This window comes from Paroedura picta, chromosome 4, assembly GCF_049243985.1.
Source record: "Paroedura picta isolate Pp20150507F chromosome 4, Ppicta_v3.0, whole genome shotgun sequence".
Taxonomy (NCBI): Eukaryota; Metazoa; Chordata; class Lepidosauria; order Squamata; family Gekkonidae; genus Paroedura; species Paroedura picta.
Window position 1 is genome coordinate 137,938,009 of NC_135372.1, and position 25,573 is coordinate 137,963,581.

Here is a 25,573-nt window from a genome sequence, read left to right on the forward strand (position 1 = left end):
AGAGCTGGGTTTTCTTATAGCCTGCTTTATCATTACCCGAAGGAGTGCCGAAGGAGCTTAAAAACACCTTTCCCTTCCTCCCCCCACAGCAGCCACCCTGTGAGGTAGGCAGGGCTGAGAGAGCTCTAAGAGAACTGCTCTGAAAGAACAGTTCTCAGAGAACTGTGACTAACTGAAGGTCCTTTAACTGGCTGCACATGGAGGAGGAGTGGGGAATCAAACTTAGCTCTCCAGATTAGAAACCATGGCTCTTTAAGTTCTATGCTACTGGACTCAAACTAAAGGTGTCATAGGATTCAGATTCTGCCCTTCTTAGCCGTTGGTTCTGACCCGAGCGGTCATCTGGCAGAGCGTTGGGAGTCCAGGGGAGTTTGTGATACCATCAACCAATGATGGAGGTGCCACAAGATCCTTTTCTGTTCTGCTTTTATACCCTCCTCCCCTCTTGAGATATACCCTCATCCATCTCTACAAGATCCCTTCCATCCCATCAGGAATATTTAACTGCACCTCTGTTTATTCCTGACTTCCTTTCTGCACCCCTTTACTCCCTGATGAAGACCAAGTGGCTTGCATTGTTCTCTTCTCTTCATTTAAAAAAAAAATCTTCACAACAACCCTGTGAGGTGGGCTAGGCCGGAAGTGTCTGACATGCCCAGGATTACCCCACAAGTTTTCACAACAGAGCAGGAATTCAAACTCAGCTCCCTGAAATCCTTGTCCAGTATTTGCATACAGCCTTCTTCCACCTTTTGACCATAAAGGAGCCCCTGAAGAAATTTTTCAGGGCTTTGAAAATTCCCCGGAAGTGATGTCACCTGCCACGCCCCCGGAAGTGACATGTCACTGGAGGCAACATCACCACCCGCGTTAACAGGCAGGTGCGAGGAGGGCTGAGGGGAAGAAGACAGGAAGAAGAAGAAGAGTTGGTTCTTATATGCCGCTTACAGTCGCCTTCCCATTCCTCTCCCCACAACAGACACCCTGTGGGGTGGGTGAGGCTGAGAGATCCCTGATATCACTGCTTGGTCAGAACAGTTTTATCAGTGCCGTGGCGAGCCCAAGGTCGCCCAGCTGGCTGCATGTGGGGGAGTGCAGAATCGAACCTGGCATGCCAGATTAGAAGTCCGCACTCCTAACCACTACACAAAACTGGCGTGGAAATTTAAGGCAGGAGTAGGCACGGAGGCCCCACCCCTTCCCAGGTGCAGAAATGAGAACTCACTGGGGAGGTGGGGAGGGGGAGTGATGGAAGTAGCCAGTTCCCTAAATTATGGCCAAATCCATTAAGGAAGAGGGGAAAGGTTGTGGACCCCGTCCGAAGCTCCCACGGACCCCTGGATGGGAATTCCTACTCTAACCACTATACCAATATGAAGCTGCCCGAAGCCAAATCAGACCAGCGGTCCATCTCTCAAGTGGACACTGCTCTTCCTGAGCCGGAAGAGCAGATACGCCAGGGATGGAATCAGCTACGCCAGGGATGGGGTCCCTGACCTTCTTGCAAGACACACAGAACTGACTCTGTTGTCCTGTGCTTTTGGGAACAGTACATAAAAAATGTTTTGTTCCAGGGCTTATTTCACCCACTAACATTTCTGCCTATGAGACCAGAGCTATTGGATAAATAAATGTCGGAATGGATACACTAATAATGAGGATAATAATAATTAAAATTTATAGTCCGTCCTTCCATGAGAGCTCAGGGCAGGTAACATTTCCAAAACAATACGACAATACTGAAAAACCTTCAAATCCACAATAGGTCCCTAAATCAATTCCAGCTGCTTTCTCCTTAGAGTGGGAGGGTTGATATGGATCAAGGCTTTGATTTCCGATGTCAATTGGGCTGCTGTTTTAAGGTCCACCAGTGGGTATTAGCCTTCTTTATTTGTTTTTATTTTATATTTAAATTTATATACCACTGCTCTCCCAGTGGCCTCGCAGCGGTTTACAATTCAACCTTTTGACCAGGGAGGAGCCCCTGAAATATATTCCAGACTTTGAAGACCCCTGCAAGTGGTGGCATGCCTCTTCAGAGAAGTGGGCGCGAAGTAACAGAACCAGGTGATCAATTGATTGATTATTTACAGTTTCCATGGTGGAGAAAGAGACCAGGCTTGTAGAGCAACAGGGGAAGTGGCTCCGTTGACATCTAGTGATGTCAGTGGCCATCCAAACTTCTGGGAAAGGTCATGGAACCCTGGTTGGGAATCCCTGGAACAGAGGGAATATTATGTCTGGGGCAGTGAACCTCCATTATTTTGTCTTCTTGGTGCTTGGGAGGCAACATGCAAAAGTTAGTGGAGTAGGGGCCATGCTGGGGGACCTTCTGATGACACCTGGTCTTTGGCTACTGTGTGACACAGAGCATGGGACTGGATGGGCCATTGGCCTGATCCAACAGGGCTTCTCATATGTTCGTATATTTGGGACAGTGACACTCTGTATCCTTGGTGTTTGGGTGGGGGCACAGTGGGAATGCTTCTGGAGTTCTGTTCCTGCTGGTGGACCTCCCAATGGCACCTGGATTTTGGCCAGTGTGTGACACAGAGCACCGGACAGGATGGACCACTGGCGTTCTTACCCAGAAAAGTTGAGCAGGTTCACCAACAACCAGGAGAAGCATGTCCTGACCCCTTAATTAAGGTCCCATGGGCAGTTGTAGGCTGGGTGATGTCATTTAACACCGTGCCATGAAAAGATTTAGCTGCCCATTTCCAAACATTACACCTCTGTTCAGGAAACGGAATGTTCTCTTGTTGATTTGCTGGCAGCCTTGGTTGACATCCCTACCAGGAGGTTAACATAACCCAGATGTCACATCCCACTTCGTGTCTGGGACAACCAGCACAAACGCTTCTCTTCAGAGAGAATCACTCGGAACGCTTATCTTGAGATGTGCGTTTAGGGTAGAAAATCGCCCTTCCTGGGCTGCCCTCAGACTTGGAAGAATGTCCTGTCCCTCTGACAGAGGCTCGGTGTGTGGAAATGGTCAGTGGAAAAGTTTCAAGGCATAGAGAAGGGGTGGCCAAACTATGTTCATGGACTACAATTCCCATGAGCCCCTGACAGCATGAACATGAACTGGCAGGGGCTCATGAGAATTGTAGTCAATGGACATCTGGAGAGCCACATTTTGGCCACCCCTGCCATAGAGGTACATGTGAAAGGGCTAGGGCATCTCCCCCTACTCTGCACATCTCTCAAGCTTTTTTATATTCCACCCACCCACCCACCCATCCATCCATGGGTAAGCGTTGTCACAGCTCTGCTTCCCAACCATATTCTGCAAGATCCTGCCACTTCTGGGGTTTCTGGAAGCCTGAAGAATGTTTCAGGGGTTTCTCAAGGGTCAAAACAAGAGAGAAGGACTTCCCTATGCCAAATAATAGTTGGATATCGTCCTGACAGTATTTATTTATTTTTAAACTTCTATACCGCACACTCTCAGTGGAAACTGGCTCACGGGGGTTTACAAGAAAAAAAAGAAAGAAGTCACATAATAACCAATAAAACATATGGTAAAAAAAAACCCTTAAAAACATTTCACTCTTCCATTCTGTTGCCGACTGAAAAGCCACAGAGAAGGCTCAAGGGGAGATTACAACGTGAGATGTTGACACTCAGTTCATTCACAAGTTCAGCGCAAATGACCGCCCCCCCCAAAAAAAAACAGTGCTAAGGGGGGGGGGGTTTACAGGATTATGATCTCACCTCCATAAGAATATCTTCCACCCCAAACATTTCTCCTTGCCTCTAATCCACCGGATTACATTTTGCAGGGCACCTCTGCATCCCTACTCCCTGCTTTGCAAATCCAACCGCGTTAGAAGGACCCAGAAACCAACCTACATTCTCACGGGGATCTGATCTTTCCAAATCTTCTGTGGGAAAAAAAAAGAGCATTCTAATTTTTTTAAGCCTCCCTTCGCTTTCATAAAATACGGCCCGAGGAAGGGCTGCAATTCCCGTAAATCTCCGTCCGGCGCCCCTGCAATATTCTCAGCTCCCGGCATTAATAATTCACAGCTGGGCAGCCGAAATGCGCAGCCGCCGGTCGGGCGGGAGGATTTAGAAGGTTCACGCGCCCAGGTGAGTTTTCTTCCAGGCGCTTAGGAGAGACACGGCGGCGCCCTTCGTCTCCCCCCAGTTAATCCTCCCTCTTCCCCCTTTTGATTTGTAGACCTTTTGGTCTCTCCCCGCGGCGCCCTAAAGAGGCAGTTTAGGGACTCTGGATTGGTGCGTTGCAGAAAATTAGGGCTGGGGGGGGGGGCTGGGGGAGGGAATACCTGGGCTTTCCTTTGCAAGAGGGCTCAGAGCATGAAGAATTGTGCATGCTCGGATTGTGCTTGAAAAAACCAGGCTTAAGCGCCACTTTAAGTAGAAGAGGTGTCCTGGGTTCAAATGCTGCATCTGTCGGGGACAAAGAGGAATTAACGCGTGGAATTCATTGCCAAGGGAAGGGGTGGCGGGAAGGGCATCCCGAGGGAAGGGCATCCCGAGAAGGTAGAATGCCACTCTCAGTCCACTCTTCCAAGGACCTCTTTTCTTCCCTGGGAACTGATTCCGGGAGATCTCCAGGCCCCACCTGGAGGCTGTTTCTCCAGGCTTGTTGGCAACTCTATCTACCCTATAAATGCGGGGCTAGGAGTTTAACTTTTGAACGGCAGCTGCTCCCTTCCTTTCACTTGCTTTAGGAAAGCCGCTTTCCCGTCCCCAACAGAATTCCTCGCGATCCGAGCTCCGGAGTCGCTTTGCTTGCTGCGAAGTCAGTGCGACGTTCAGACCCACCCAAAGCCTCACGGGCGCTTCCAAGCCGGATTAATTTCCAGGGGAGTTTCAGATCTCTCCTGCCGAACCCCGGGAGACCGAAGAATGCTGGACGTTGGCTGCGAGGACCGCAGCAGCGGACCCGGTTCGGTTCTCCCCTCTGACCACCATCGCGGAAGGGGTTCCGCCGGAGTGAGGGAAAGGGATCGGGTCCGGCCTCCCTCCCAGGGCTGTTAGTAAGGATCACAGAACCGATGTACGCAACGGCTCCACGTTTTATTTGTTTTAACATTTATATCCCGCTTTTCGCCGGAGTCTTCCCCAGAATTAAGATTTGTTGGACTTCTAAGAAAGAAACCGGGGCACAACAAGGCAAAACGAAGAGAAATAAACAACTAATGGTTGAATTACCCCTACACAAAGGTGGCCAAACGGTGGCTCTTCAGATGTTCAAGGACTACAATGACCATGTGCCTATGGACATCTGGGGAGACACTGCTTGGCCACCCTTGTTATGGGTTCAGCTTCCTGGGGGATCGATTTCGTTTCGATTCCTGTTCCACATAACACTTGGAACAGAGTGAGCTGTCCATGTAACTCTGCACATGCTCTGTGAAATTGACCTAGAATCATAGAGTTAGAAGGGACCTCCTGGGTCATCTAGTCCAGGGGTAGTCAACCTGTGGTCCTCCAGATGTCCATGGACTACAATTCCCATGAGCCCCTGCCAGCATTTGCTGGCAGGGGCTCATGGGAATTGTAGTCCATGGACATCTGGAGGACCACAGGTTGACTACCCCTGATTCTAGTCCAAACCCCCTGCACTATGAAGTCATCTCTATGTAATTCTCTGCATGCCCCGTGAAAGTGTCCTGGATCGTACTTTTAAATATGCCCTGAGATATATTTCATGCGCTGTACTAATTCAGCGCATCCCCCCTGGCGAAGCTGAACGCCAAACACGTGGGGGGTTCTCCAGTTATTAAAGACCCGTGTCTATTTGCAACCATTGGTTTCCTTCTCTTCGCTTTGGGCTTCGGGTGCTTCTGGACCCAAGCTTTGTCCGGCGGCTTCGGCCCAACGCTGCCCATCCTGACTCTAGCTCCAGGTTCTTATTAAAGGGAGCAGTTCTTGGAAAGCTCCCCTGGTAATGCTGCAGTTCTTGGAATGCTCCCCTCCCCCAACGACGGAGGGCTCGCCTCCAGAGGGTCTCCCCGCCTGCCACTGGGCAACTGGAATGGGGGGAGCTCTCCTGTGCCACCCTGCCAGGTCGCAGGTACCACTCTACGCACCTGGTCCACCTCCTACGGCAGGGTTAGTCAAACTGCGGCCCTCCAGAGGTCCATGGACTACAATTCCCATGAGCCCCTGCCAGCGAATGCTGGCAGGGGCTCATGGGAATTGTAGTCCATGGACCTCTGGAGGGCCGCAGTTTGACTAACCCTGTCCTACGGGCACCGCCCCGGGATCTGAAATCGACGGGGTTTCGGTATCGTTCAGTCTTCAGCCCCATTGAGTGTCCCATCCTTCCCAAAGAGGGAAGGGCGCCGTCGAGTTTTCACCTCCTACCGAACTGTCTCCGGGATTCCCAGCCCCCAGAGCGAGTCCGGAGGAACCCTGAAGACCCCCCCCCCCGGGTTGAAATCTGGGGGTCAGCTATGGGGTGCACGCGCGCAGCCTTCTTCAGACACCCGCGCAGGACTCGGTACTTTCCGGGCCCAGGAAACCTGACGCCCAGAATTCAATATTGCGGATCTCCAAGGGGGCCCTGCTGGACTCAGACGGCGCTCTGTGCGGACGGCGGGGACTTAAACGCCAGACTAGCCCCCACCCCAAATATGCCGCGGAAAAGAGGCCGTCCTAAATTGGCTGCAAGTTGATAAGAGGCTGCGGCTTTTCCTAAGTTTTTGAAACCTCATTTGCCTGATGTATGCCATGTGTGATAAACGCAATTTCAATGGATTGTTTTTAAACTTGTGAACTGGCGGCATACAAAATTAATATTATTTGTCTGTCACCTGTCCTTTTAGGTTGGTGGTTCTGCATTTGGGCTTGTCCCCCTTTCTGGTATCACTGTGTGTGAATGTCTGTCTACCTATGGAATAAGAGGCCGCAGCTTTTAAACTGGTTTTAAAGGCCAAATTTCCCTGATTAATACAATTTATGATAAATGTAACTTTTACTGGATTTTTTTTTTAAACTTGAGCTGTCCAGATCTCTCTCTCTCTCTCTCTCTAATCTACCTATCTATCGTCTGCCTGCCTGCCTACTCATTTCAGGATCTGTTTTTAAATATGTCCTGAGCCGCCCTGAGCCGGCTAGGAAAGAGCGGCATATAAAAAAATAAAATTATCTCTCGTCTATCATTTTAGGGTGGTTTTACATTCGGGCTCGAGTATCACAGTGTGTGTGAATAACCCAATCAATCAATCAATCAATCAATCAATCAATCAATCATTTTAGGGCGGTGGTTTTGCATTCGGCCTCATTTTCCTGTCGAGTCAATCCGGATTTTTCCCGACGCCGAGCGATGCTCCCCCAGCCTGCACGGGACTGGCTTAGACCAGCGAGTCCGCCGTAGATTCCCGTCCTCCCGCCGCGGCCGGGAGGAGGCCTTGGGCAGCCTGGAAGCGATACGGGCCGCCTGAAGCGCTCCAGCGGGCTCGCCTGGCTTCGTGGGCAGCGGGGAAGCTTGCCCGGGGAGCGCTGCCGTCCTGCCCCAAGAGAAGCCCCGCTGGATCCCTTCCGGACCTTTCCAGCCGGGTTTCAGGGACCTACCGGAGAGCAGCCGGTCGCCCCGTAGGCAAAACCGCCAGACCCGAGTCGCAGAGCCCGTCAAGACTTTCAGGAGAGCAACGGAGGCCGACCCGGTTTCAATCCGGATCAACGCTTTCGTGGGCGAGCCCGCTTCTCTCAATCCAACGAAACAGAAGTGGACTCTGGCAAAATGGGATTGGACCCGGAGATTCTCGTTGCTGTCCACGGTGCCACTGGACTCACACCGATTAGGTCTCTACACGGGCTCTATTCTCGTGAACATTCGTCTGAGCCTCTGGGAGGCTGAATCCCCTTTGCGCTTCAAAGCGGTTTACTCCGAGCTTCACCAGTCCGGCGCCTCGGTCCCCAAACTTCCAACGCTGGTCGCCAAAGGCTGACCCAAAAGGCAAACCAACCAACCAAGATTGCCCTCCCTCGGCACCGAACAGTCGCCGGGAACCTCAAGGACCACATTGAAAGCCTGGATTTGTTGTTCCTCTTTCCTGCCGCAGTTTTTGAATGTTTAAACCAGGGGAAGTCAACCTGCGGCCCTCCAGATGTCCATGGACTACAATTCCCATGAGCCCCTGCCAGCGTTCGCTGGCAGGGGCTCATGGGAATTGTAGTCCATGGACATCTGGAGGGCCGCAGTTTGACTGCCCCTGGTTTAAAACCAGAACCGAGAATCCCTTTGACTACCCCTGGTTTAAAACCAGAACTGAGAATCCCCTTCGCTGGCAGGGGCTCATGGGAATTGTAGTCCATGGACATCTGGAGGGCCGCAGTTTAACTGCCCTGGTTTAAAACCAGAACCGAGAATCCCTTTCGCTGGCAGGGGCTCATGGGAATTGTAGTCCATGGACATCTGGAGGGCCGCAGTTTGACTGCCCCTGGTTTAAAACCAGAACCGAGAATTCCTCCCCTCTCCAATAAGTTATATTCTGCCCTGTTTCCCCACCCGCCGCTTGCTTATTTGTATGCACCATGAACGTGGATTTGTCCATTATGTTGCTATCTGCAACCCACGAGAAACGGCGATTTAAGAGGCGCTTTCTAGCCAGCTGGACAAAATGATTCCTAAAGGGGCTTGGATAAATTATTAGGGGCTGGGGGAGGGGGGGTCTATCCTACCGATTATAGTTTGCTGTGGGTTGGCTCCTGCTTTGTAAATTAGCGTCATTTAAGGTGACACGTTAAGATAGATGTGTTATTTATTTATTTGATTTGTACGCCGCTTTTCTACGCGGCTTAAGGGAACTTCTGCTTCAGTTCTGGTTTGTTCCTATTTTTTTTAAAAAACCTGATTGTTTCTACAACCCAAATCCCATGTCATCGTTTTGAATGCCCCATCCGGGTCGTTTTAGTGACTTGCTCTGTCGCCCGCCTTGAGCCCGAGGGAGAAAGGCGAACTAACCATCGGGCAAATCATGTTCTATGTAACCGAACTGAAGCCCAGCGGCCCTTTTAAGATCCACAAAATTTAATTCTGGGTACAAGCGCTTCTTCAAATACATGGACAACCAAGGCGAATTCTAGGAAGGCTTTTAGGAGTCCGAAATTGCTCTCATTCACGGGTAACCATATTTTGAAGGGGGGGGGGGAAGGACCAATTCCCCCACTGACTCCTTCGAACAAGCTATTCTAATGGTGACAAATCTCATTTGAAATGCCCGTCCCGTTTAAGCCGTGATAAATGCTCCCAATTGTGACCCACGATTGATCCCCAAGGACTGATTGGCGATTCATCTTCCTACTCATGCTGCAAATTTGTGGATGCCTTAGGGACTCTGTTTACTCATTTACTACTAATTTACTCTCTCCTTCCTCCTGGGTCTCTCCTCTTAACGATTCTTGTCCCGTTGTCTGAGGAAGCCTGCATGCAAGAGAAAGCTCACAGCCTTGAATAAAACTTGGTGGGTCTTAAAGGTACCACTGGGCTGCAATTTTGCTCCAGAAATACTCCCAAACCCACCCCACCCATCCCCACCCCGTCTCAAAAAAGGACATTTTCATCCGTTATTATTATTTTTGTAAAGAACCCCCAAAGAGGAATTGATATCGCAAAAGAGAGGACAGGGCCTTTTAAAACGAAGGCGTTTGGCAAACCTATTCAAATAACATAGTTGGGGAGGTAGTAACTGCAACCCAGGCGTAGGAACACATAGCCCCACGCTCAATACAAAGGGGTCACATTGGAGTCCAGGGCTACCTTGAAGACCAAACAAATTCAATCCCGGGTACTTTGGGCTCAGGAAAGCAGAATCGAACTGGGTCGGTCTTCAAGGCGCCCCTGGACTCCAACTTTGTTCTGGTCCTTCAGGCCAACCCGGAGATCCACCTGGATCCCCTCTGTCCAGGACAAAGCTTATAGGACCGGGAGAAGCTTTTTGACCGCCTAAGCCCGGCGGGGTATGAAGACGCCGCTCCGTCTTCTGTTGCTCGAATGGAAGGCGCCGCAGGGCTTCTGCGTGGAGGCTTCCAATAAACGAGGCCGCCGCCGGCTGGGTCTGTTTAGGGATCGCTGGGCGATCTGGCCCCGGAAAGGGATATTCTCTTCTTTTCTAAGCCATGCTGTTATGCCCTTATCTGGATTTTTGAAAAAAAAACTGGAACTGGGGAATATTTTGCGCCCCGCGTTCCGGCTTTTGGAAATGCCACGGGGAATGAATGAGATACAAAAGAGCGCTCTGTCCAAACCAAGAAAGGATTGCAAATTGTTATTGACAGGCGCTCCCCTCCGCTAAAGCCGCACGGAAACCCACATCAACCGTAAGGGTTTTTTCAGCGCTTTCAGGCGACCGTTCCGAATTTGGCTGTCCATTTCCCAGTCCCCCGAGTTGATGGAAACCGCTCCTTGCTTTACGCGCCGCACAAGAGAGCTTCTCTCGGTCTGCCTGTCCTTATTACGCCCATCTGTCTGGCCAGCGATTTATTAGAGTTCTTCGGATTAGAGTTTTCCATCAAAGGCAAGCCACAAACTTGAAATGTCGAATTTGTAAGCATGGCAAACCACTCTGAGATCAGAGGGAGTTTATCAAGCCCCCCCCCCCCCGCAGGCTCCCTGGCTCTGCTGCTACTAACTACTACTACTACTACCAACAACGACAGCATTAATTACCACTATTACCACCACCACAGTTACTACTCGCTTCGAGCCTCTAAGGCAGGGGTAGTCAAACTGCGGCCCTCCAGATGTCCATGGACTACAATTCCCACGAGCCCCTGCCAGCGAACGCTGGCAGGGGCTCGTGGGAATTGTAGTCCATGGACATCTGGAGGGCCGCAGTTTGACTACCCCTGCTCTAAGGTGCTAACTGGCCTTGACTCTAGCTGTTTGACTGCAGACCAGCATGGCTAGCCTATGAAGCTACTAGAGCTACCACCACTACTACTGCCTCTACTACTATGACTCCTACCACCACCACGACTGGTGTATTTTAATCTCTAAGAGCAACTGGAATCTAGTTTAAGGTGACCAGATTTTAACATTGGTAAACCCGGGACACCATTGACCGGGGTGGGTGGGTGTTCTTGATTAAAAATTTGGCCTATAGGGAGCAACAAAAAGTTTCATAGAACGCAAAAATAGTATTGTAATATGTATATTTTAATTTCAACATAAGTACAATTTGCCAGGTGCCCCCAGATGTCCCTCCAAAAGTGGGACCATCTGGTCACCTTAATCTAGTTCCTCTACTGTAAACTAACACAGCTACTCTCTGAGACTTCGACGACTACTACGACCACCACTGCTTCTACTACCAGTACTACCACCCACCACGACAGTAATTTAATCTCTGAGGCTCTACTGAACATGAATCTAGTTGTTCTACTGTAGACTAACACATCTACTCTCTGAGACTTCTGTTACTACTACCACCACTACCACTGCCTCTACTACTAGTACTATCACCACCACCGTTACTACTGTAATTTAATCTCCTCTGTTCTACTGAACTTTCATCGAGTTGTTCTACTGTAGACTAACGCAGCCACCCTCTGAGACTACTATTACTACTACAACCTCCACTATTACTATTTCTGCCTCCACCACTGTCACTCACTACTAAATTTGAGTCTCTAAGGTGCTACATGCTTTGCCTAGCTTGTTGACTGTCTAACAGGGCTGGCCTGTGAAACAACAACAGTAACAACAACAACAACAACAACAACAACTACTACTACTACTACTACTACTACTACTACTACTACTACTACTAGGATAACAACTACTAACACCATCGCTACCACTACTACTGCCTTCTTCCCACTCCTCCAAAGCCCTCGCAAGGGAACACCTGGCCTTACTACTAGCTCGTAATTCAGACGGCGAGTCCTGGCTGGATCCCCACAACCCCCCTCCCCCCGGTTTCCACGTCCTCTCCCCAACGCAATTGACTTTCCCCGCGAAAGTGAAGGGGAGCCGACTAGACAAACATTCCGGCTGAAATCGGCTCAATGATCCATCCAGGAAACGCTCCACTCCCCTCTTCCCGCCTTAGAAAACATTACCTTCCCCTCTTTTACCTGTCCAAAGCCGTTTCAGGTCCTGAATTCAGGTCCCCCCCTCCTCAGCCCGGTCTTGGAAAGCGCCCAGACGAGGAGTCCCGCCGGGCGAAGGAAATTCAGCGGAGAGGGTTAGAAAGCGAGAGAGGAGTATATTTCTCTCTCTCTCTCGCTCTCTCTCTGCGGTTTGTGGTCGGGAGGGACAGCTCAAAAGGAAGAAGGAGAAGGAAGGAGAAGAAAGGCGAGGAGGAGGAGAGGAAGAAGGAGAAGAAGACGAAAAAGGAGGAGGAGGAGGAGAGAGAGAGAGAGAGAGAGAGAAAGAGAGAGGGAAAGAAAATATCTGATGGACCGTGGAGGGGAAACAGCCTCCCGGCTTGGTGGGGGGCGACCCAAAGGCTGGGGGGAGAGGAGAAGGCGCCGGGCGAGCCGGAGAGACCTCTCCTGGGAACGGCTTAAGCAAGCAGATCCCCGTCGCTGGGCAATATTGATCTGGGAAGCGCCAAGCGGGAGCAGGAGAGGAATCCAGTTTCGTGGGCCAGAGGAGAGCAGGGGGACCCCCCCCCCCGACGGCTGAGGGCCTCGATCCGCAGCGAGCGGAGGGGGAGCCGAAGGAGGCGCGCTTCCCCCGGGGGGAGTCAGGTCTGGGGGAGGGGGCGAAGAACTACTTGCCAGTAACTACTTGTGAGTAAGGGCGAGGGGGATCCCCCCCAAAAAACCCGGACGGGAACAGAACTCGCGGTGATTTGCACCGGACGCGTTATTCTAGGTCCTACTGCAAAACGTGCTCTCTGCTTACAATGCATGGGGGCCTATGCGGTTTTATTTGGAGACATTACTGGGAACGGTTTCAGGTAGGCACCATTCCCTTCTGCTACTCACAACAAACCACCTGTGGGTTAGGTGGGGCTAAGAGAGCTCTAAGAGGACTGCTCTGTGAGAACAGGTCTAAGAGAACTGAGACTAGCCCAAGGTCACCCAGCTGGCTGCATGTGGAAGACTAGCTGGGAATCAAACTCAGTTCTCCGGATTTGAGTCTGTCACTCCTAATCACACTTAACCAGGGCTGGCAAGCAGATAGACTGAAATCAGTGGAGTTCAAACACGTAGCTGTTCTTTAGCCAGTTTCATTTTTTTAAAGGATTTTAAAGGAATTTTTTTTTAAGGATGTTTAATTTTCACTGGAGGATGCCCAAGAAGCAAAATATTATTTGACCAATAAGATGCCATTATTTCTAAAGAATTACGGGTTTCTTTCTTTCTTTCTTTCTTTCTTTCTTTCTTTCTTTCTTTCTTTCTTTCTTTCTTTCTTTCTTTCTTTCTTTCTTTCTTTCTTTCTTTCTTTCTTTCTTTCTTTCTTTCTTTCTTTCTTTCTTTCTTTCTTTCTTTCTTTCTTTCTTTCTTTCTTTCTTTCTTTCTGTCTCCCTTGCCTTGCCTTGCCTTGCCTTGCCTTGCCTTGCCTTGCCTTGCCTTGCCTTGCCTTGCCTTGCCAAAACTTACCCTGAACGTTCAGCCTTGACTCAAATGAGCAACTAATCCCAATCAATGCATTTGAGTCTTTTCATGTCACCTTAAATTCAAGGACTTCCATTTTATTGTAAGGGATGGTTATTGGAAAGAGCTGAATAAGGAGTCCTTGGTTAGAACAGTGAACCAGGAAGTAAAGGGCAGGGTTCAGTGGAGACCTGGATGATTATTTTGTTTAAAAAAGAATCCACATCTTTTTCTAATTCACATGGGAGTGTCTGAATGGACTCTGGGGACACATTTGCAGTGAGATAATCTGAGCCGTATCAAAATCCAATTGGGTCTGCTAGACAGTGAATATAGTGAATATTTACAGAATAGGCAAGCAGAGCCCCTATATTTATATTTATGAAAACGATGTGAAATTGAATCATTCAAGAAAGCTTTTCTGATTGTTTAAAAAACACTTGGGAGCAGAGAAGCATTAGGCAGTATCCCCGATACTCCACGTTTCTCAATTACGGGGAAAATGCTATTCAAACAAATGACAAAGGTGATCTGGCTCCAATGGTAAGATGAGAAGGCAAAAAGAGAACAAAGACCCAACCAGAGAAAATGAGTCAGGTTGAAGGTTGAGCAGCAAATATATATATAAATATATATAAATATTTAAAATACTAATATTTATTATTAAGTGCACGTGAAGAAGATTAAAAACAACAATAAAACATAAGACACAGCCTGTGCAATATAGTACTTACAAGTTCATTGGTTGCTTACGGTGTGACCATAGACCAAAGACCTTTCCACCCATTGGGTCTTCATCAGTGGTCAAGTAAATTATATGAGCACGTATCATGATGAAGTATAACAATAAGACCTGGTTGGTGGCATAAGAGTCATATCATAATATATATCAGACATGGGGATCACAATCAAACATCAAAGTAGTCAAGAATCAACTTTTTGACCAGGGCCAAGGTTCAAACCTGAGTGTGCTTACTCATGTGTCAACCAAAAGGAGTTAAGCAGGGGAGCTTTACTCAGTATCCTCGATACTCCACATTTCTTGATGAAGGGGGAAATGCTGTTCAAACAAATGACAAAGGTGATCTGACTCCAATGGTAACAAGAGAAAGAAATTTTACAAAAATCAAAGCACATCTGACACGACATATTCAAAACATTTAAATTATTATGAACAGATTAACTAAAACAAAGTTTAACTTGTCATCTGTATATCTTGCTGGAGTCTGCTGTGGGTTGGATCCTACTAGTCAGTCAAAGATATAGTCAGTCAATCTGACCCAGCTAAGTAATATTTGTACAGAAACGAAGAACTATACAGAAAATAGTCGGTAATAATAGATAACATAGCGTTTGAAAATTTTGGAAAAATATTACTGGATATATACAAATCAGAATATTAAAATGGTATTAAAACAAGGAAGGTGTAGTTTACTGGTTAATCATGTTCTGATTTAGATAGAAAGGGAGATAGGATATTAGTTGCAGGAATGAAAAACCAGCTTATACAGTCCATTAAACATGTACAAAAGGTAGATGACCGGATGAAATCTACAGCTGCTTTACTATTGTTCAGAGACATTCTTGTTGATTTTATTCTGATGGAAATTTTGAGAGAAAACTGGGCCTTTATCCCGCAACAAAAAAATTGAAGAGGAGGAAGAAGAATTGGTTCTTATATGCCTCTCTTCTCTACCCGAAGGAGTCTCAAAGTGGCTTACAGTCGCCTTCCCTTCCCTCTCCCCTCAACAGGCACCCTGTGAAGGAGGTGAGGCTGAGAGAGCCCTGAGATTACTGAAGAAGAAGAAGAAGAGTTGGTTCTTATATGCCGCTTTTCTCTACCTGGAGGAGTCTCAAAGCAGCTTACATTCGCCTTCCCTTTCCTCTCCCCACAATAGACACCCTGTGAGGTGGGTGAGGCTGAGAGAGCTCTGATATTACTGAAGAAAAAGAAGAGTTGGTTCTTATATGCTGCATTTCTCTACCTGAAGGAGTCTCAAAGCGGCTTCCAGTCACCTTCCTCTCCCTACAACAGGAACCCTGTGAGGGAGGTGAAGCTGAGAGAGCCCTGATATTACTGAAGAAGAAGAAAAGTCGGTTCTTAGATGCCACTTTTCTCTACCTGAAGGAGTCTCAAAGTAGCTTACAATCCCCTTCCCTTTCCTCTCCCCACAACACACACCCTATGAGGGAGGTGAGGCTGAGAGAGCCCTGATATTCCTGCTCGGTCAGAACAGCTTTATCAGTGCAGTGGTCTTATGAGTGCCATGTCCTGTCTCAGCTACCAGAACAATGTGTTTTCATTTTCCATTTGCAAACTCACGCTTGGCCATATTCCCATGGTTTATTTTAAGCGGCCATTTTAATCACCTTTACTATGAAAAATGTTTGCGGTGAACGCAATCTGGCAAACTGGGCTCCTCCTCCTTCCTCCTATCTTATAAGACAGCCTTTTCCACCTTTTTGACCATTGAGAACCCCCTGAAACATTTTTCAGGCTTCGAGAAGCCCCAGAGGTGGCACGACCGTGCAGAATACGGTTGGGAAGCAGAGCTGTGGACATGCCCACACAAGGCCCCTCCCCTTCCCACCCCCTCCAGGCCCATCAATGGCCATTTGAGGAGGGGGCAGCAGTTGACCTAACCATGTATGGTCTTATCATCCAACAAATGTTTAACAAATTAAAAAAATTAAGCATTTATTAACTCCCACCCATTTGGGAAACCCTTCCAGGGCCATCAGGAAACCCCGGAGTTCAGAATCTCTGGTTGAGTAACCTTGTTATAGGAACTTAAAGCAGTGTTGGTCAGGTGGGTTTTTTGTGGTTAAGCTGCAGCCAATTTATATTGAGACTCTAGAACAGGGATGGCCATGGTAATTGTGGTCCACAGACACCTAATGAGACCACCTCTGCTGTAGAGTTGTCAAAGCAAGAGACAAGCAGAGGTGGTTTTCCTGGACTTTTTTGGTGGTCCTCCATCCACGTGCTCACCAGAACTGACCCTACTTAGGTTCTGAGATCTGAAGAGATCAGTCTAGCCTGGGCCATCCCGGTCGAGACAAGTGACACACAGAGGTGGTTTGCCATTGGCTGTCTCTGGATGGTGACTCTGGTCTTCCTTGGTGATCTCTCTTCCAAATACTAACCAAGGTCTAACCTGCTTCACTTCCGAAATCTGATCTAGGTATCTATTGGGTTCAATGTAAAAACAAAACATTGCTTTGGAAGCACAGAAGCTTTATATAGTGTCTCCGATCTTCCACATTTCCTGGTTGAGGGGAAAATGCTGTTCAAACCAATTGCAAAGGTGACCTGACTCCAAGTGGTTATAAGAGAAAGAAATTTTACTTACAAAAGTAGAAGCACATCTTACGTGACGTTTTTGCATAGTTTCATTTACCTTCTTCGGAACGGATTAAAAAGTCAACTTGCTTACAGCTCCAAGCCCAGGTAAGAGATAGATGAAGAGAAATTCTATAACTTTAAGATCAGACAGAGTCCCTGGCCACAGAGAGATATAACTGACCTTGACCAGGGCCAGGGCTTTTCTGAGGAAGTGTGCATGCATACGAAAACTCACGCCTTGAATAAATCTTTGTTGGTCTTAAAGGTGCCATTGGACTCAAATTTTGTTGTGCTGCTTCAGAGCAACACAGCTGGCTATCCACTTGATTCTCCTTACAATAGATACCCTGTGAGGATGGTGAGGTCAAAAGAGCTCAGAGAGAACTTTGGCCAAAGGTCTCCCAGCTGGCTGTGTGTGGAGGAGGAGCGGGGAAGCAAATCCGGCTTGCCAGATTAGAAGCTCCCACTCTTAGTCCCTATGCCAAACTGGATAGAGGCTGGAGAGCCATCTGACGGAGAACCTTCTGTGAAGGTTCAAGGGGGTGTCAGGTGACAGTGGATGAGCGAGAGGGTTGTGAGTGTCCTGCATGGTGCTGGGGGTTGGACTAGATGACCCAGGAGGTCCCTTCCAACTCTATGATTCTATGATTCTGTTCTATGATTCTAGGTGGGACCTGGGGATCCCCTGAAATTCTAGCTCATCTCCAGACTAAAGAGATGTATAAATGAATAAAAGCTGAGTCCAACAGCAACTTTAAGAATGAAACAAAGTTTCATTCAAGGTGTGAGCTTTTGTGTGCATGCCACACAGAAAGCTCATGCCCTGAAGAAAACTTTCTTGGGCTTAAAGGTCCTGCTAGACTCAAATTTGGTCCTGCTACTTCAGACCAACACCTGGATCTATCTGAATTTATGGAGATTTAATTTCTATGCTGCCCTTTTCCATATGGGCTTGGGGCAGTTCACAACAACGAAACATATTCAATAAAATCTACTGCAAAACCGGCTTCCCTGGAGAAAAAGGCTGCTTTGGAGGGGGGGGGGGGCTCCCTAGCATTACGCCCCACTGAGCTTTCTCCCGGCCTCAAATCCTGCGCACCCTCTGTTCCACTCCCAACGTCTCCAGGCACTTCCCAACCCAACCCTGGGGATCCCTTAGAATTGCAGCGCATCTCCCGACTAAAGAGATCAGTTTCCCCGGAGACTTTGGTAAATGGAGCTCTTCCGCCAGGCGTTTGTCTGAGGTCAGGTGGTGGCCGGGGGGGGGGGGGGTAAGATCGGCCCCCTCCCCCCTAGGGAGTAGACTAGCCCGGATCCCCGGATCGATCCATCCTGTGCCCAAATATCCATCCGCCTGCCTGCCTGCTTGCCTTTTTTTTTTTTTTTTTGCCCATCCAGTGAGTCTTTGTGGGAACGGTTGTTAATTATTATATCGCCATCCTTGTAAGTGAGTGATTGTTCTAGGGGGGTTTTAATGGGGAATTTTAAGGGTTTTAATGTATGGATTTGTACCTGAAATACTGTCAATTGCCACGAGCCGGTTCTCCGAGAGCGGTGGTCATACAGATCTAAATAATAATAATAATAATAATAATAATAATAATAATAATAATAATAATAATAATAATAATCTAAGGCAGGGTTAGTCAACCTGTGGTCCTCCAGATGTTCATGGACTACAATTCCCATGAGCAGGGGCAAATGCTGGCAGGGGCTCATGGGAATTGTAGTCCATGGACATCTGGAGGACCGCAGGTTGACTACCCCTGTTCTAAGGAATCAACTTTATTCACCCCCCCTAAAAAAAAAAAAAGACGGCCCGAAGAGGCTCTTTTGGTTTATTAACCTCCTTGCGGCCAGGTGAAAGGTTAAATGCACATGATTCATGGGCGGTGGGAGACGGGGGGGGGGGGGGGCTTTGTTGCTAGGGGTTTGCGGAATGCGGAGGGCTCCGGAGAAGGAGTCGGCTTAATCTTGGCGGTGGAGGGCCAGGCTCCTGTCTGACTGGTCTGCGGGACCGGCAGCTCTGCGTTTCGTTTCAGGCTGTCAGCCTCCTATCTCTCCTCTCCCCCCTCCCCCCCTCATCTCCTGCCAGATCCTGGGAATTGCTGGCTCCGGCAAATTTATCGAGGGAGGGATGGCTGGCAGGCAGGCGGGCGGGCAGGCAGGAGGGGGAAGCAGCGGCCCAGCTGGCGATGGGTCAGCTGGGCCAGGGGGGAGATATGGGGAGGGATGGAAGGACATGCTCTCCCAACTGGGGACTGAGGGGCAGAATGAAGAAGAAGAAGAAGAGCTGGTGTTTTATATGCTACTTTTCCCTTTCTGGTTTTATATGCCACTTTCTCCTACCCTCTCTCGTAAGGTCCTGTGAGAGAGGGGGGCTGGGAGACCTGCTCTGCGAGGAGTTCCAAAGCTGCTTATGAACACATCCCCACAAGAGACATCCTAGGGGGAGGTGAGGCTGAGAGAGCTCTGAGAGAACTGTTATGTCAGACCAGTTCTAACAGAACTGGGACTGGCCCAAGGTCACCTAGCTGGCTGCATGTGGACGAGGACTGGGGAATCAAACCTGGCTTGCCAGATTAGAAGCCACCATTCTTAATCACTATATCACACATTTCATTTCTACCCTGCCTTTCTTCTTCTCTTCTCCTCTGTTATATCCTCACGACCACCCTGCAAGGCAGGGCAAGGTAGAGAGAGTGTGTTTGGCTCAAGGTAGCCTAGCAAGCTTCCAGGACTGAGCAGGCTTTTGATGCTGGCTTTGCTGGATCCTGGGCAAACCATGGGAAGGACTGTGGCTCAGTAGGAGAGCGTGGCATGCAGAAGCTCCCAGGTTCAGTCCCTGGCTTCTAGGAACCCCAGAATCAGGCTGGAAGTGATGTCAGCTGGCCAAGACTGGCGGAGGGGGAGAAGGGAGCCAGTTGGAGGCAGGAGTAGGCATCCAGGCTCCACCCTTTTTCCTAGGCATGGTAACCATGAGAGCATGCTGCTGCCAGATCAATGTAGAGGGCTGGTTTTCTGCTTTCTTGACATTGCCAGGAATAGCTGGTGGCCAAGTCCATTAAGACAGCATATAGGGGACAGGACAGGGAGCCCTTGGGAAACTCCCACAGAACCCCAGGACTCCAGATAGTCCTGAATACATTCTACACACATTGGATAATGCACTTTCAACATGCTTTTTCTGTTGGATTTCCCTGTGTGGAACATGAAACTCTGCTTCTATAGTGCATTGAAAGTGCATTATCCAAATGTGTGGAATGGGCCCTGGGTGGGAATCCCTGCTATAACTACTCCACTGCAAAGGCTCAATGTATGCCATATCCTGAGAGTACTACAATGTGTTACCTGACGCCCCAGAAGAGGCAGTTTACAATGTGAAATAGAAGTAAGGAAACACACTTTGTAATGACATTGCCCTGGAGGGATGGACCAGAACCAGTGGGATGAAATTAATTCAAAAGAAATTCGTTCTAAACATCCGGAAGAAGTCTCTGATAGTGAGAGTGGTTCCTCAGTGGAACAGGCTTCTTTGGGTGGTGGTGTGGTCTCCTCTTTGGAGATTTTTAAGCAGAGGCTGGAGAGCCATCTGACGGAGAGGCTGATTCTGTGAAGGCTCAAGGGGGTGGCAGGTTACAGTGGATGAGCGAGAGGGTTGTAAGTGTCCTGCATAGTGCCGGGGGTTGGACTAGATGACCCAGGAGGTCCCTTCCAACTCTAGGATTCTATGATTCTATAATTCTATGACATTCAATGCAGTGCAGCTCTTTTTGACAGCAGCTCTCCGTTCTTGAGGTCCGCCCCAAAACTTGCTCTTTACCATGCTGATTTCTTACAGGCCGGCAGGACGGACTGATCAATGAAACCCATGAGCAAAGAGCGTATAACTTTGAAGAGGATATGAAAGAGTGCTTTCCAAGTGGCATTTAAGCACCTGGCTTTCATCCTTGGGGCCATATCCTTTCCCGTGTCGTGGCTGGATCGCTGTGCTTTCCTTCGCGGTAAGAGCTCCCGGCGGCAGTGAGATTAAAATACGGCTTTTTGTTTATTATTGATACTTCTGCATCCATCTGTTCCCATGAGTACCTCCTCCCTGCCGTTATTCCAACCCCCTGTGCACAATTATTTAATAAGAAAAAAAGACATGGGTGTAATAAACATGGAAATATCCACTGAGTTGAGGCAATCGCTTTATCTTATGGTGTTGAAGCTGTTCATGAGTGGCCTTCAAAACATGCAGTTCCCTCTTATTCTGGGCTCCTCTGCCTGTTTTCACGAGCCTTGTTTCCTCTGCTCATCCATTATGGGTATCATAATCTTCCCTGTGAAGGAGATGCATAAGGGATCATCAAAAAACTTTATGGGCAAAGCAATAGAACGCCACTTTCAATATAGCTGCAGCATCTGCTCGCATCAACGGGAGCCATATATTCAATAACATGCACACATGCGCGCGTGCAAACACGCAATGTTCCATGCTTCTGGAATCATGTCTATTCCAGGTTCGTTGTTCTTGAAAACAGACTCTCGGGTGAGAATGCAGGTCCGTTTGGTTATGACCTCTTCTCAAGGTCTTGACTGGGTGGTGGTGGAAAGGGCCATCAACTTCTGGTGACCTCGGAAGGATTTCAAGGCAAGAGAGGAGCTGAGGAGGTAAGAAAAGCCTTGTTGGGTCAGGCCAGTGGCCCATCCAGTCCAACCCTGTGTCACATTGCAGTTATTAAGAAATGGAGTTAAGAGAGTGGTCAACAGCCAGGTGTCAGCAAGAGGGGCCAGGACTCCAGAAGCCTTCCCATTGTTGTCCCCCAAGCACCAAGGCTGGCTCATAGACACATGAAGCGAGCTTATACTGAATCAAACCATTTGTACCCCAATGTTAATGTTGTCTTCTCAGACTGGCAGGTGCAGGGGGTTGGACTAGATGACCCATGAGATCCCTTCCAACTCTATTATTCTATGATTCTATGCTCTCCAGGGTCTTGGTTAGAGGCAAAGGAGGGAACTTCTGGCAATTCAGGGTCGGACACTCACTAATTTTTACAACCACCAAGACCTCTGCTGGGACAGAGTATCAGGTGACAGTGGAGAGCCAATCATGGGCTACTGAACCACACTTATAGATCCATTTGAGATTTTCATGTCAAGTGCTATCCCCAAGAATGGCTGCACTCCTTCTGTTTAGGAACTTTCTCATTGAGGGTGGTGGTCAGGCCCAGGGGTCGTCAACCTGTGGTCCTCCAGATGTTCATGGGCTACAATTCCCATGAGCCCCTGCCAGCGTTTGCTGGCAGGGTCTCATGGGAATTGAAGTCCATGAACATCTGGAGGACCACAGGTTGACTACCTCTGGTCAGGCCCATCTAAAGACCATCTAGCATTCCGCACCGCAGCCATGAACCCTGTCGATTCCCTCGGTCGGTCGGTTGACCCATTTCGTCCATCCCTAGCCCAAGGCTGCTGAAATCACCTCCTACCAACCTCCCCCCCCCCCGTCCTGCACTGTAGGCTACTTCCGGAGTTGAAGTTGCGGTCACCGCTGAATAGCCACGCTGTCGAGAAGCTTGTTGACCCAACTGAATTTGCCGGGGGAGACCGATATTGACAGCTCCGACGTGTCTTTTGATGGGGGTGAATGTTGCAATGATTTACAGTCCAGGTGTGTTGTAAAAAGAAGGATATTTGCCAGGGATTCAGAGAGAAGTTAAATTTTAATCCCTGAAGACGTTTGCCACTTTGGAAAGAGCCATTCGCCCTGCCATGTTTCTTTTCCCTGTGGTCGTCCATTACAATGGAGAGGATATTTTTCTTAAAAAAACAAAACGGAACAGGTTCTTAGGTGAGCAAGAGAAAGAGTTGTATGGCCACATAAAGGCATGATTTGAAAGAGCGTACCGTTTTGATTGTCTCATTTGAAAAGAGAGCAAGATGGGTAACTGTTCTGATCCTGCTAACATACCTGCTAATATATCCCGGCCCCCAAAGGTGATCAGGATTCCTCTCTGATCTTTAGTGCTGCTTAACGGCAAGAGTTTGTGCTTTCCGAGACCCAAAATAGCAACAAATTTCCTGTCTCGCTTGGGCCGAAAATTATTTCCATCCCCACCGTCTCTGAATAAATCTCTCCAATCTTGTGGCGGGAAGACAGAGTGCATTGAGAATAATGAATATTTAAAGATCCATTCAAATATATATTGTACATTTCAAAATATAGTGTTTACAAGTGACGGCGTTTATTAGCCCATTTGTCATCTAGTTTTTAATCACTTAATAGGTTGCACACACATGCGTTTTCATAATTAGAATTTTGAAGGATAATAAAAGGATACATTGCTTCTTTGGTGTCAAGCCTTAAAGCTGATTTTTTTTAATCCTAATTTTTAGAAGGAAAGGCCATCTGGAATATCTCTTCTGCGACTAACGGTCCACATCCAATATGATTTCAAATGTCCTGCATAGTGCAGGGGGTTGGACTAGATGACCCATGAGGTCCCTTCCAACTCTATGATTCTATGAAATGTAAAGGAGGTCAAGACCCATCAGTAATGTGGAAGACACAGGGTTTTAAAATATTTTAATGGCTATTTCAGCTGAGCAGCTATCGGTATCAGTAGCCAGTTCTCACAGAGGCTGTTCTCATTAAGCAGTTTCTATCCAAGCTCTCTCAGCCTCACCTACCTACCTGTTGTAGGGGCATGAAGGGTCTGTTATAGGGGCATGAAGGGAAGTGTAAGTTGTTGTGAGACTCCTCCAGGCAGTGAAAAGTGGGGCATAAAACCCAAGTCTTCCTCCTCCTCCTCCTCCTCCTCCTCCTCTGCTTCTTCTTGGGGCTTAGGGGGGCAAGAGTGGAAGGGCTTTTGGAGTCCTGGCTCCACTGGTGGACCTCCAGTGGCACCTGAGTTTTGGCTACTGTGTGACACAGAACGTTCAACTGGATGGGCCATTGGCTTCATCCAACATGGCTTCTCTTATGTTCTTATTTCTGGAGCAGGGATGCTCTGTATTCTTTCTGCTTGTGAGGGCACAGAGTGGGAGGGGTTCTGGAGTTCTGGCCCTGCTGGTGGACCTCCTGATGGCCCCTGGGTTTTGGCCACTGTGTGACACAGAATGCTGGACTGGATGGGCTACTGACCTGAGGCAACATGGCTTCTCTTATGTTCTTCTGTCTGGGGCAGTGATGCTTTGGGGGACAATAGTAGGAGGACTTCTGGAGTTCTGTCCCTGCTGGGGGACCTCCTGATGGCCCCTGGGTTTTGGCCACTGTGTGACACAGAGTGATGGACTGAATGGACCATTGGCCTGATCCAACAAGGCTTCTCTTATGTTCTTCTGTCTGGGGCAGTGATGCTTTGGGGGACAATAGTAGGAGGACTTCTGGAGTTCTGGCCCTGCTGGGGGACCTCCTGATGGCTCCTGGGTTTTGGCCACTGTATGACACAGAGTGTTGGACTGGATGGCCCATTGGCCTGATCCAACAAGTCTTCTCTTATGTTCTTGTGTTTCAGTGTCCTTGGGAAAAAGATATCGAAAGTCTTTCTTCTCTCCCAGCTCTCCCAACCAGAGTTCTCCGTCATGTTCATTATTTTTCGACCCAGAATGATTGATAACGATTTTAAAATTGCTTGCCGATTGAGAATGCTTTATAAATGACTGACGATTAAAAAGGATACCCCCAAAAAATGACTCTGCAAGGTTGCAAAGGTCCCTTTTTAAAGAACCCTTTCCTTTTTTTGCAGATTTCTCCTGCCTTTCATGGGCAAGCGCGTGAAAATCCCTGCAAGCCCCGAGCATGGAGGAGATTCCGCAGGCTGCTGCTGAGGCTCCTTCCCCCAATCTATTAGCTGTAAATTATTTTAACATGAGTGACATCACACTTGACTCTTAGTAAAACAGTGTTAAGTTGGTGGGTAATAAAACAGCTTGACGCTAATGACGGGGTCCGCTTGATAAATGACTGTCAGGGATCAGATAAGGGTTCTTGAGAACAACCTTGAACCAAATCCATTTTGTTGCTACGTCTTGCGGGTGGCATTTGTGCTCCCCTCGGAGAAAAGGAAGCGCTGAGGGCCTGATCCGACAAAATATAACATATTCCCCGCAAGGCAGGCAGGAATGCTTTTGCTAATGAATTCGGTCGTTCGTTTGATTTGTTGCTAAGAGTAACGTGGAAGAAGAGCGGTGAGCAGGAAGAAATTGTACATTCTTGACTAGCTTCGAAAAGTTTTATTTACTTCCCTGATATAACCTGCATTTCTCCTCCATGGGAACCCAAGGTGGCTTACATTGTTCTCCTCTTTCTCCATTTTGTTTGCACAACAGCCCTGTGAGGTTGGTTAGCTGTATAGTGTGTGACTGGCCCAAGATCACCCAAGACGATCACCCAGAGGGACGGACCAGAACAAATGGGATGAAATTAATTCAAAAGAAATTCGGTCTAAACATCCGGAAGAAGTTCCTGACAGTTTTCTCAGTGGAACAGGCTTCCTCGGGAGGTGGTGGGTTCTCCATCTTTGGAGATTTTTAAACAGAGGCTAGAGAGCCATCTGACGGAGAGGCTGATTCTGTGAAGGCTCAAGGGGGTGGCAGGTTACAGTGGGTGACCAAGAGGGTTGTGAGTGTCCTGCCTAGTGCAGGGGGTTGGACTAGATGACCCATGATGTCCCTTCCAACTCTATTATTCTATGATTCTAATAAGCGGGT

The 25,573-nt window shown here is 48.4% G+C and overlaps 1 protein-coding gene and 1 long non-coding RNA gene across 2 annotated transcripts in view; one reads left to right on the plus strand and one right to left on the minus strand.

The window, feature by feature from the left end:
• Positions 1 to 12,469, minus strand: part of GATA5 (GATA binding protein 5) — a 61,419-nt gene extending 48,950 nt beyond the window's left edge. Inside the window, exon 1 of the mRNA XM_077335795.1 lies at positions 12,058 to 12,469. The gene's annotated coding sequence lies outside the window, so the exon portion shown is untranslated. The remainder of the gene's footprint in view (positions 1 to 12,057) is intronic.
• LOC143836474 (uncharacterized) lies at positions 4,003 to 24,771 on the plus strand. Its single transcript, XR_013230625.1, has 3 exons — positions 4,003 to 4,095; positions 20,715 to 20,877; positions 24,610 to 24,771. It is a non-coding gene; the product is annotated as an uncharacterized LOC143836474 (long non-coding RNA).
• Positions 24,772 to 25,573: the final 802 nt, after the last annotated feature.